This window comes from Chionomys nivalis, chromosome 12 (genome assembly GCF_950005125.1).
Source record: "Chionomys nivalis chromosome 12, mChiNiv1.1, whole genome shotgun sequence".
In the NCBI taxonomy this organism is placed as follows: Eukaryota; Metazoa; Chordata; class Mammalia; order Rodentia; family Cricetidae; genus Chionomys; species Chionomys nivalis.
In genome coordinates this window covers 38,013,321-38,025,881 of record NC_080097.1, presented here as the reverse complement: position 1 = coordinate 38,025,881, position 12,561 = coordinate 38,013,321, and the positions used below count along the sequence as shown (strand labels likewise).

The window sequence follows — 12,561 nt, the reverse complement described above, 5'->3', positions numbered from 1 at the left end:
ACTGCCTGCCATTCCCAATGGAGCTTTAAAACATTGCTGGGAACTGTGCTGCACTTGCCAAGTCACCCAGAGCCAGTGTGACATCTGATGGTGCCAGTTCAGCTGCCCTTGGGGATAACACAGTGGAAGCCGCTCACACGAGGAGACTGAGACCATCCCTGTGGATAAACGGCAGGAGTGCATGTGTGTTTAGTGCGCCTGACGTCACCTGCAGACTGATGCTAAAGAACTGCACAGAAGAACTACCTCCCCACCGCGAAAACAAAAACAAAAAAATCCTCACACAGCCGCCCCTCCCCCTCCCCCAGTCGTATTCAAAGCTCTGTACTCATGATCTTTCAGGATTGGACCCCCCAACTCTAGGCGGTCATCACATAGGGATGTAGGGAAGCCCAGACTTTCTCTGAGACTGATTAATGAAGAAACGAAGGAACCAATCACTCAACGGGTGGACTTGTGGTGGTGAATCTTGTCAACTTAAGCACATCTGGATCATTTGGGGTGGGAAAACCAACCCAATATATAAGAAAGGTACCATGCTGTGGACATAGTTGCCCCTGAGGATGTACGTGTGTGTGTGTGTGTGTGTGTGCGCGCGCGCGCGCGCGTGTGTCACACTGCACAGCAGCGGGACGGTAACAAGGAGATCCAGACTCTGCCCCTGCACAGTCGCCAGTCTAAGAAGGAAGCAGGCACATAGGTTCAAGCTAATGACGTCTGGGCTGGGCCCACGACGAGCACCTGACCCAGTGTGAAGGCTCAGGGATGTTCACCCCAAGTCATGGGACATGGAGATGTTGCTAGGTTTGGAGCAAAGTCACATGATCTGAACAAATTGCTAGAGAAGCTTTGCCAGGCCCCTTTGGAGAACACACCCAGTCTTAGACGCTGGAGCTGGTGCTGGATGTGGAGATTAACTTGCCCTGGTGCTCAGCCACGGGGTGGGGTGGGGGGTGGGGGCCGAGGGGGTGGGGAGTTACCCCAAAGAGTTCCAAGGTTAACTAATTCCCGAGTCCAGCAGCCCTGCCGAGAACATTCCTTGCGGAGAGGAGTTAACAGCTGCATATTTCTGAAGCTTCTTCTGAAAGTGAACTCTCCGGGCCCCTGAGATGAAAACCATCTCCACTCCTAAGTGTCTGGCAACCAGGCCTGTATCACACCCGATCCCCTCCTCATTCCCTCGGCTACTGTAGTCTCTGGCAAGTGTGGTGTATTTGGGACTTTCCTCCAGTATCAAATGAGGATAAAACGGGAGAGGTGCCTACAGAGAATCAGCCTCGTATGCGCAGGGACAGAAATAACTGTTCTTATGTCAACAAGAAAGCTTTGTCTGTGTGTATGTTCCCTCCTCCCGGGGAACATTTTGTTCTTGCTGCTGGTTAAGAGGTGGCAACGTTCACACAGAAATACAGCAGGAAGTATTTAAGCAAGATAAAAAAAAAAGAGGGGGGGCGGTTACTACTTGTTCAAATGACTGAGTACAGGATTAGGTTCTCAGGGGCATTGAGGAATTTAACTCCTGAATCTTCTTACTGAATAACTCAAGGGTGGTGCGGGATTCACCTTGACGGATTTATTTTTATTAATATTATTTTTAAATTAATTTTCAGGCTTGTGTTTTGAGATTCAGAGAACGTGGGAGTGCCTAGTGATTGGGAGATCTGAGGCAGTTTCGTGGCGCTGAAGGGCCTCAAGGTTGGCTCAGAGTGGAAGAGGCTGGTCTGGCAGAGGGATAAGCAGGGCAGAGCAGATAGGCTGTTCTGTGGATGGGAGCAGGCTGTGCCAGGGCAGGGTGCGGAGAGCTGCAAAGGCTTAGCTGGGGAATTTGGAGTTTACGGACAACCAGACCAGAGTGGACGTGGACCTGAGTTTCTGCACTTCAGTGGCCCCACACTTTTAGAAGCAAAAGGCTGCTTAGTCCTGTACTTTGATATGGCTCAAAATCTAGGAACTTCACAAGGGTGGGTGCTTGCTAACAGCCAGACTGCGGCCTTGTGTCCTGAAGCTCCCATTTGTGGAAGTCCCAGGTAGATGAAGCAGGAACTCTAGATCAACAAAGTCACCTGAAAGTCTTCTGACCCTATGAGGCACTCACTGTCTCTGGGGCCCAGGAAGGGTCGCTGTACTGGGTGGGTTTGTGAGGCATCAGAGTGGAACGAACCTCAGCTGAGGAGATGCCTCAGTGAGATCCAGCTGTAAGACATTTTCTCAACTAGTGATCAAGGGGGAGAGCCCAGCCCATACGGGTGAAGCTCTACCTGGGCCAGTGTAAGAAGGTGGGCCGAGCAAACCATAGGAAGCAAGCCTGGAAGCAGCGCCCCTCCATGGTCTCTGCCTCAGCTCCTGCCTCCAGGTTCCTGTCCTGTTTGAGTTCCTGTCCTGACTTCCTTCAACGATGAACAGCAGTGTGGAAGAGTAAGCTGAATAAACCACCTATACCCTCACCTCCCCAACTTGCTTTCTGGACATGGTGCTTTCGTTACAGCAAGAGAAACCCTAAGATAGCTGCCTCTAGGAACCCGTGGCCAGTGAGAGCCAGCCCTAAAGCAAGTACAGACCCTAGAACGGTGAGTCTGGGCTGCATCTGATGCCTTTACTGTCTCCATCTCTCCCCTGCCCCCTGGAGTGGCCACAGGAGGAAAGTCACAGAAGCAGGTTATTGCGCCCTGGTGCGGTGTTTAACTAACGCATCGCTAATTCTCCATCACCAGCTGCCTGCCCTCCCAGCTTTGTAATCTTTACTCATTCCCTGGTCTCAGTGCGGTCATCTCCAGCTACCAATGTGATGTCCTGACACAGAGCAGGGAGAAGAAACCCACAGTGAACTTTGAGAACCAGTACAAGCCAGCAATTATCCCCAAGGCAGGGATGGGATAGAGGTGGGAGAATTTTCTACAGTAAAGATTGAGCTGCTGAATAATGCCTTGCCCTCACTGTGTTCTGTTACTTAAAGAGCCCGAAGGTTTCTGGTAGAAAAGTAGACTTGCTGGGGAGGGGCTTGTGGGGGTCCTGCCTCCCCCCTGTGATTTACAATTAAGATTGCTGGGGGCAGAGGGGCAGCCAAAGCTCAGAAGACCCTCACCCTTTCTTGAGGAACTATTGAGTTAATGTCTGCTGGGGGAAGGGAAGATATTTTCTTCAGTGGTGTAACCACTAGCAAGGTGCCCATGTGCCTGTAAACAACCTTTTTCCTGTATTTCTGTAACTATCCCTAATCTCATTCACACACACACACACACTCACACACACACTCAATAGAAAAGCAGGAAAGAGAGAGAGACCCAGCAGGAGGTGGTGTCAGAGGGTCAGGGGGTGTCAACAAAATCCATGATGCATGAAAATGTCACAATGAAATCCATTATTGTGTACAGCTAATAAACTTGCATTGCGGGCAAGGTTGGGCCCGCAGCACTCAGGAGGCGGATCTTTGTGAGCTCCAAGCCAGCCTGGTCTATACTGTGAAACTTTTGTTTTAAAAAAGAAAAAAGTAAATTTGCATTTACTTTGGTTATATCCCACGGACGGCATCCACCCAATGAATGGGGAGCACCAGTGATTTGTACCTTCAAAACTGTAAGATACCTAAAACTAATAATTATAATCCCACGGGACGAAAAATCAGGAAGTAAACAAGAAATCCCTGCCCGCTCCACCCCCTAATTTCAGAAGCAGGATGCAGGGCTCTTTGTAAGTAGCTAGGGTTAGTTTTAGAGAGTATTCTGAGTGTTCTCAATCAGGTGGTCCCCAAAATGAAAGCAGCTATCTCACGAATTGTAAACAAAGGAACTTTCGAAGCCAGAACAGAAGACCACCGTGGTGGTGGGGGACAGGCGAACGGAAAGAGGCGTCTTCTGCGCACAGTAGGTTTGCAGTCGGAGCTGCAAGCCTCTCTAGGATCATCTGACTGTTGGTTGCTGGGATCCCACGCTCTCCAGATCGTTGAACTTTGTCTTGTAAGGCGAGCAGAGCCTTACGCGACGAAGTTTCTATTTCCGGTCTGTTCAGCGCCGGCCTCAGAAGCTTTAGAGGACCCGTCCGTGGCCCTCCCAAGTCCCCGGGGGCCGGGCCCGGAGCCAGGAGGGACATTTAAAAGGGACCCAAGGTCCGCAGAAAGAAATGTGTGGCTGAGCATCTGCCTCTGTGCTGGGCTCCGACCCATTGAGAAAGGCCTGCGAAGGAAGGCAGCCACCCGGCATACCGGGTTTCCGCGGTCCCAAAGAGCCCAGCCTTCCTGCCCCGCGTGGCTGCAGCAATGTGTGGAAGGGTGGCTGCCTGCCACAGCTACTGCTTGCAGGTTCTGGTCCCACGGAGACCAGCAGAATCACGGCAGGACCAATGGCTCCGATGCGCCATAAAAGACGGGGAAAGGAGCGGAGCAGGAGCACAGTAGCAAAGTTGACGCATGCGCAAGTTAGATTCACACACTGGGGCGGTGTCTACAGACCATGGGAGGAGCAAAGCAAAGAGACTCAATTTGCCTGAGCTGTGCGTTGTATCTGTCGTCTCCCACATGGTCTAGCGGTTAGGATTCCTGGTTTTCACCCAGGCGGCCCGGGTTCGACTCCCGGTGTGGGAACGCCAATAACATTTTAGAACAAAGACTAAGTTTACACTGACCTGACCCAAAAAGAGAGTTTTTAAACGAACTGCATTTATATCCCTTGCTATGAGCAGTCACGGCAGCAGAAGGAGGTTGAAAAGACACTGAGAATGACAAGGGCCGGAGTGATGGCAGTAAAGGGAGAGACCGGTAGCATCCGGTCAGGCATATGGACCCACTAAAGACATCTGTGCTCTTACTTTGAAAGAAAAGATGCAACTTCAGGGTATAATACTCTCCGAGGCTGCTTAAGCTTTCCTCCGAGGAGAGCAAGACTCCCGGACTTGAGACTCAAACGTCTCATTCTGCTGACGTTCAGAGAGGAAAAGGAAGAAAAACAGATTTTCAGAAATATTCAGCGGCGAGGCGATACCAGCAACAGTAAAAGCACAGTGTCTCCTCTGCTATATTTAACACGATCTGTTTGAAACGGAATGAATGAATGACTATGAGTGAGTGAGAATGAATGAGAAAGACCTTCCAGCATTAACGTTTAATAGAATCAGAAATCGCAGTATTTTGATGCGGCTCGCGCTCAGATGCCTTACACCCCTCACAGCCCCAGCTCTTCACCCCTTCACCTGTCCTGACGTATGCAGCTAGGAAAACCCACAAGGGTTTGAGGCTCCATTTCTCTCCACTGAGGTTGAATTCTTTGTAACTCCCAGTTTGTTCCCAACCAACAACACTGACAAATGTCCATGAAAACACTTTTCCTCCCCGTGGCTGTGAAATCCACTCCATCCAAAGTTCTTTCAGATCTTAAAGGAAACAAACGCCATCCTTTGTGAGGACCAAAGGCAGAACATATGCCTATTAAAATTCCTGCCGGTGGGGTGGCTTATGCCCACCACCCCAGATTCTGGGAGGCTAAGGGGACTGCCTCCTTTTCTCAGTCACACAGGGCTATGTAGTGAGACCTTGTATCAAGACACAACACAACAAAATCTCTAATAGGGTTTTAGAGAAGAAAATGATCGATTAGCCCGTTCAGATTTGAACTAGATAGAGCAGAGCTGATTAGAAAATGCAGCTCCTGGTACCGGAGGGTGATGGCACATGCCTTTAATCCCAGCACTCAGGAGGCAGAGACAGGTGGATCTCGGATTTCTGAGTTTGAAGCCAGCCTGGTCTACAAGAGCTAGTTCCAGGACAGGCTCCAAAGCTACAGAGAAACCCTGTCTCGGGGATGGGGGGAGGGGTAGATTCTAGCAATAGCAGGTGATAACTTTGAGCACCTAATGTGAATAATGTGATCTAGGATAATTTTGCACATTTAATGTTATTTACTAGATAGTGTTATTTCTCTCTGGGCCCACATAGGAGATTTGGTAGCCCATTCATAGTACAGTGTTTGATACTACAGTGCTTAACTGTGTTCTATGGAAGCCAGAGGGAAACGCTGGGTGTAGTGGTAGTTTTTCAGCTTGGTTTGCCTGGCTTTTGTGGGTCTGGGTACTGAACTCAGATTCTTGCTGCTAGGAAGGCAAGCACATAACCTTAGCCCCAATAAATGAACTTTATTTATTTATCTATCTATTTATTGTTTTTTAAGGCAGGGTTTCTCAGTAACTATGGAGTCAGTTCTGGAACTCGCTCTGTAGACCAGGCTGGCCTCAAACTCACAAAGATCCGCCTGCCTCTGCCTCCCGAGTGTTGGGATTAAAGGTGTGTGCCGCCCACAACCGCTTGGCAGTAAATGGACTTTTAAATGTTTCTCTCTGCCTCTGTGTTGGGATTAAAGGCATGTGCCACCACCACTGCTCAGCAATAAATTAACTTTTAAATGTTTTCAGAGTTTTGGATAAACAAGCATGCCTGGCACTGGTAAGATACCAGTCCATTCCATAGACGACATGATGCTAATTGTGCTGAGTGAGTGGGAGGAAGTGCTTACTCTGGGTTTAGTGGTAAAGAATTTTTCTGTCAGGGAATGAGGAGGACAATCAAATAGATAGGACAGTCCATTCTGTCAATAATTCCTCCAGCCATTCCTGCCACTGGGCAATGGGCTCATGCCAAAGTGCCAAGGCTGGAGGTTATGGATGGGCTTTTGAAACATCAAACTTACCCCCAGTGATAGTTTGTCCAACAAGGCCACACCTCCTAATCCTTCTAATCCTTTCAAAACTTGTACTCCCTGGTAACTAAGCATACAAATATATGACCCTATGGTGGCGATGTTCTTATTCAACCTTGACAGGCATCTCCTGGTGTCATCATGTCTTGTAATTAAGGTGAATGGGAAGCTACAATGATCCAATCTAGGGAAGATATTCAATGGCTCAGACCCTTCCAGAATGAGGGTGTGTGTCGTAACTCCAACCAAGACCTGCTGAAATGTTTGCTAAGGGTGGAGTGACTATGGAGTGAGTAGTAATATATCACACATGCACACACATATATATATTCATATATACACGCATATATGTATAGGTACATACATACAATTAAGCTATTATTATATACATATCATTAAAAGCTATATTAATAATATAGCCATATATTATATGGCTGTTAAGCAAATAACCAAGTTTTCTTTCCTTTCATATGCAATATAATATCAAGGAATTTAATGCTAACACTTAAATGTTGTTAACTCTATATGATATTTAAATTAATTAAATAGATTTTGGGTTTGAATAAAATTATCCCCCACAGGCTCATGTATTTGAGCACATGGTCCCCAGTTGGTGGTGCTGTTTGGGGAGGTTCTGAACCTTTAAGAGGCGTTGCCTTGCTGGAGGAAGTCTGTCATTGGGGGTGGGCTTTGAGGGCTCACAGCCTCATGCCTCTGTCTATTTGCTTTCTGCTTCCTGTATGTGGACAGAAGTGTGATTGGCCAGCTTCTTATTCCAGCTGCCATGTCCCTGCCATTACAGACTCTAGCCATCTGGAAACTTCAACCAAAATAAAGTCTTCCTAAAGTTGCTATCGGCTATAATATTTTATCACAGCAATAGAAAAGTAACCAGTACAGGATATTTGAAAAGGACTGCCCGGTTTCTATGGCAACTAGTGTGGCTCCTGGGATTGAAGGTGTGTGTTGCCTGGTCTGTAAGGCTGACCAGTGGACTGTTTTATTCTCAGATCTTCTGGCGGTCTTTATTTTCTAAAATACAATGGGAATGCCACCATACCTCTTCATGTAAACTACCTGTCTTCAATAGTGGGCTATGCCTCTCCCATCCAAGTGTTAACCAGGCCCAGCTCTGCTCGATTTCCAAGATCAGGTGAGTCCAGTGGCACTCAGGGGACTTTACTTTGATGATGCTCTGTGACTGTGATTGCCACCCAAAGGTCCCACCTCTAATCAAGGGGGTTGCTTTAAGTTAACACATAACAGTGGGTACTGGATTGTATATGAGCCCAAGAGAACATTATCAAAACACGGCTGACTCTAGCCACCAAATTTGAATTCCCACATGGTTGAATACAACAGAAGATATATTTTAAAGTCATTTGAATTTTTCTTCCAGTCCATGTTCACACTATGACTACATGAACAGGATGTTACTTTTGTTTGGATATTTAAATTTTATTTTACTTTTCAAAACAATGTCTTATTAATTGAGAATTTTACACATGCATTCATTATATTTTGATCATTTTTGCCCTCTGCTTCTACCCTAAACCCTCCCAGATCCACTCCCACGCCCTCACCCCTTCCCTACTTTGGTTCCTCTTTTTTTTTTTTTTTAAATTATATCCTATAGAATCCAATTTGTGGTTTCCATATACTCAGTTGGTATGAGGACATCTACTGGAGCATGACCAGCCTACCAGGGACCATGAATTTAAAGAAAACTGACCCTCCCTTTCCCAGAAGCCATTGTCAGTAACTCCTCAGCTAGGAGAGAGGACTCACGTTGCCTTCTGCCTTCCATGCTGGCTCAATCGTGTGTAGGTCTGGAAGTCACGAACAGGTCCTGAGAGTTTGAGTGTGTGTCCCTGTCAAGTCCAGGAGACGCTGTTCACCACTGGTTCTCCCAGATCTCTGGTTCTTACGATCTTTTGGTCCCCTCTTCTTGAATGTCCCCTGAATCTTGTGGGGAGGGGCTGCAGTCTGGACAGATGTCCCTTCTGAGGTGGTACGCTCCACAGACACCTTCTGTACTTTATCCAGATGTGAGTTTCTGCACTGACCACTATCCACCACGCAAAGATGCTTCTCTGCTGAGGTCTAATCTATAAGGATACAGATAAGAATGTAGAGGGTGGCTTGACTCTATGTTCATTTGGCGGAATAATAGTAACGAGTTCCTTCTGAAGACTGAGTTAGTTCCCCAGGCAAGTTTTTTTTTTTTTTTTTTTTTTGTTATTGTTTAATTAATGAACTGAATTGGTTTGGAGCATTTGAGCTAACATATTCTCAATACATTTGCTTTTGTACACAGTCACACACTCTGAAGGATTTTGTCTTACACCCCTCCATAAGTAGACTTCAAATTGCCCCATGTATGCTCCCTCAGAGTTGGAATGGCGCCTCACACAAGAATCCTAATTAATCCCAGCATTCACACTCCACACTGGCACAGGAAAGGGAAGGTGGGTATCAAAATGAACTCCCTCACGTTGGAAATCTGAGTAGGAAAAACACTGACCACTTGGAAAATCACTGGAACAAATAATAAAAAAAAATCAATTTGCAAACACCTACAAGACCACAGGGCACTGGGTAATCACCCCTATTGCTTTATGAAAAACCAAGTTATTGGATGAATCTAATTTCCTTTCGTCCCAGAGGGACGGGTATGGTGGGTGCGGGGGAGCGGGCAAGGTTCCTACCCTGACTTACGAGGACCTGGAATTTTGTGTCTTGTTGTGCCTAAGAAAATGTAGGAAAGAACCCTCTCGTGTGGTAGGCAAGCAGCTCAGTGCGAAGCAATTGGGTAACTTAGACTCGATGTGGCGAAAGTCACCTTTCCGTCCTCAGTCTCTGCGGTCCATCTCCTGCTGTCCACGCCGTCATCTGGATTCTTCTCTCACCTCTCTGCCCCTCCGTGTCCCTATCTCTAAAATGGAGACGCTAGTAGGACCCATGCCATGGGTTTTAAGGATTAAAAGAAACAATGTATGTAACGTGTTTGGCTTGATTGAAGATCAGTGACTGCTGGCACCCCTCGTCGTCATACTGACCTGTCACCACGTGGATGCTCCCGTTGCTGCCACGTGATGGCACCCACACGCCTGTTCCCCTGGCAACCGTGCTTTTATTCTCAGCACGGCTGCAAGAGGTCAACACTGGCTTCCCTGTCTCCATCTCTCCCTCTCCCTCCTTTCCCTGCTCAGGGACCTTCACGTTCCCAAGTGCTTTGAATCTACCTGTGTAGCCTAATTTTTTACCTCTCCCCTCCTTGCCCCCATGGTGGAGGGGAAAGAGGAACAGGGATTAAAGTAAGCCGGAGAATTATTACATACTGGTGATTTAAAGGCACTGGAAAAAAAAAAACAAAAACCTTTGAATTAAGAATGGATTTCATGGTGTGTGACTATATCACAATAAAAATAACTTGGAAAACTAAGCGGGAGATACAGTTGGGCTGGAAAAGATGTACATTTGTGTATTTTTTATGTTGGGGCGATTCGTTTACTGAGCCAGCATTTGTGGTGAATATATCACGTGTTGGTGCTGATCTAAAGTGATTCTGGAGCGGGGAAACTGAACCCCCTGGGGCAGTCGTTGTGTGGACACTGTGGGAACAATGTCCAGAATGACATTTCCCGGACCCCAGTGTTCTTGGCATCTGCGGACTGGTCTTCTGCTGGGGTCAGCGCAAGTCACTCTTTGGTGGGAAGATTTTGTTTGTTTGTTTGTTTTTTAAACAGGGTTTCTCTGTGTAGTCCTGGCTGTCTGGGAACTCACTCTGTAGACCATCTGACTGAGATCTGTCTAGAGATCAACCTGGACCCACCTCCGGAGACCTGGGATTAAAGGCGTGTGCCACCATGCTGGGTTGCGAGGTTGTCACTTGAGCAGGACCCCGTCATTTCATCTCCAGAATTTGGCAAATTTGCCATCAGATCTTGCCCATGGACTAATCTAGATCCCGTGGTTGCTTCTGACAGCAACTGCAATTTTTCTTTCTGAGGTAGGACTCACTGTGTAGCTCAGGCTGGCTTGAAACTCCCTGTGTAGACCAGGCTGGCCTTAGGCTCACAGAGATCTGCCTGCCTCTGCCTCCTGAACTCTAGGATTACAAGGGGGTGCTTTCAGGGAGGGACATCACACCCAGCACTAACTACAGTTTTAAGAGGATCCCAGAGTCACCTCCCAGTTTGATGATGCTTCAGAATCTACTAGAAGCTGTAATATGGTTGTGGTTTATTGTTGGGAATGGATACATATGTGTGTAGGTGCATGGACACCACAGCACGTGTGTTGGAATCCGAGGATGACTTGCAGGAGTTGGGTCTCTTCTTCCCCATGGGGTCCCAGGGATTGAACTCAGATCATCAGGCTTGGTGGCAAGCACCTTTATCCACTAAGCCATCTCACTGGCCCCTGGATTTCTTTTTAATGGACATGGGGGAGAGAGGATTGCTAGTAGAGAAGCAAGTGCTCAGGACAGTAGCTCAACTGAGGCCGCAGACACGCTGACTCTGGTGTCTCATCTATTCTCTGGACTTTCTAAGGGGAATCTCTGAGGAAGGGTGAGAAGGGGCTGGAAAGAACAGCAGATTCCCCCCACTACCCCCTGAGGCTGTGTGCTTGGCTGCTTCAGTGACATCATCTGAGTCTTACACCAGAGACAGTAGACCCCTGTGGGGACTTCTGTCCCCGTCAGAGCCGCAGGTCTGTGTGGAGGATCCCTTCCATTAGAGCAGTGGTTCTCAACCTTCGTAATGCTGTGACCCTTTAGTACAGTTCCCTCATGTTGCGATGACCCCAAAGATAAAATTATTCTCGTAGCATGCTGCATCATAACTGTAGTTTTGCTGCTGTTATGAATCGTAATTGCAAATATGTATTTTCCAATGGTCTTAGGTGATGCCCCAAGGGTCGCGACCCACAGGTTGAGAGACACCGCACTAGACGCTCAGAAGCAAAGTCACAGAGTTGAACCGCTGCTGTAGTGGCAAATGCCTGTTTTTGTCAGAATTTTGCGGCATTGGGCAGCAGACCTGGGGACCCTGCCTTGTTCGCAGTGGGGTTAGCTGTGTTTGCTAGTCTCCCACACAACCCGTCCAACTGCATGGGCTCATGCTCAGGGAGTCTACTTGCCAAAGACAAAGAGCCCGTTTTCATGTCTGGCCTCTGGATGCCTCTCCACTCGGTGCCGTTTCTCAGTCTGAGGTCTACTGAGGAGAGGAGGGAGCTTAGAACGAGGCAGGGGATTGTGCACGCATCAGATGGATCCACTCAGTCCGAGGCAGGAGTAGCGAACCCGACAGGTATGAGAAGCAGGGGTAAAATTTTCCATGAATGTCCTGATTGAGGCTAATGGATTCACAGGAGGCATAGAGAGCAGCGTGGGGTGGGAGGTGCAGGGAGGGATAATCAGAATTTGGCAACAGCTGGGCGGTGGGGTGTGAAGGGAAGGCATGATTGTTGACAGCCCCAAAATGATAAGCATCCCCCAGAGAGACAGAGAAGTGGGGCAGGGAGGAGGGGATTTGTTCCCTCTGACACATCGGAACCGCTGCTGGGCTGTGTAAATGGAGCAAGGGAGAGAACAGGAAATGCAGGCTGGCACACCTGTGAAAGCAGCCCCCTACAAGATGCCAGTCTTTCAGGAAGCTGAGGGGTTTTCTGACTGAACAGCAAGGGGATGACTGTTTGCGCGGTGGGGGGTGGGGGTGGGCAGAGGTGGTGGGCTGGAGCTGTGTGTGCACTGACAGATGTGGAAGTTCAGACTTAGATCTGGCCAGCAGGGGCCGAAGCAGCCTCTTGTGTGTGGGGTCCTCTCAGCATGCAGTGGCAGACACTTTTGAGGGTCAAATGGGGCACAGGGTTGGGG

At 48.1% G+C, this 12,561-nt stretch overlaps 1 non-coding gene across 1 annotated transcript; it reads left to right on the top strand.

Annotated features, from left to right (window-relative positions):
* Positions 1 to 4,504: 4,504 nt before the first annotated feature.
* Positions 4,505 to 4,576, top strand: Trnae-uuc (transfer RNA glutamic acid (anticodon UUC)). The gene has a single exon. It is a non-coding gene; the product is annotated as a tRNA-Glu (tRNA).
* Positions 4,577 to 12,561: the final 7,985 nt, after the last annotated feature.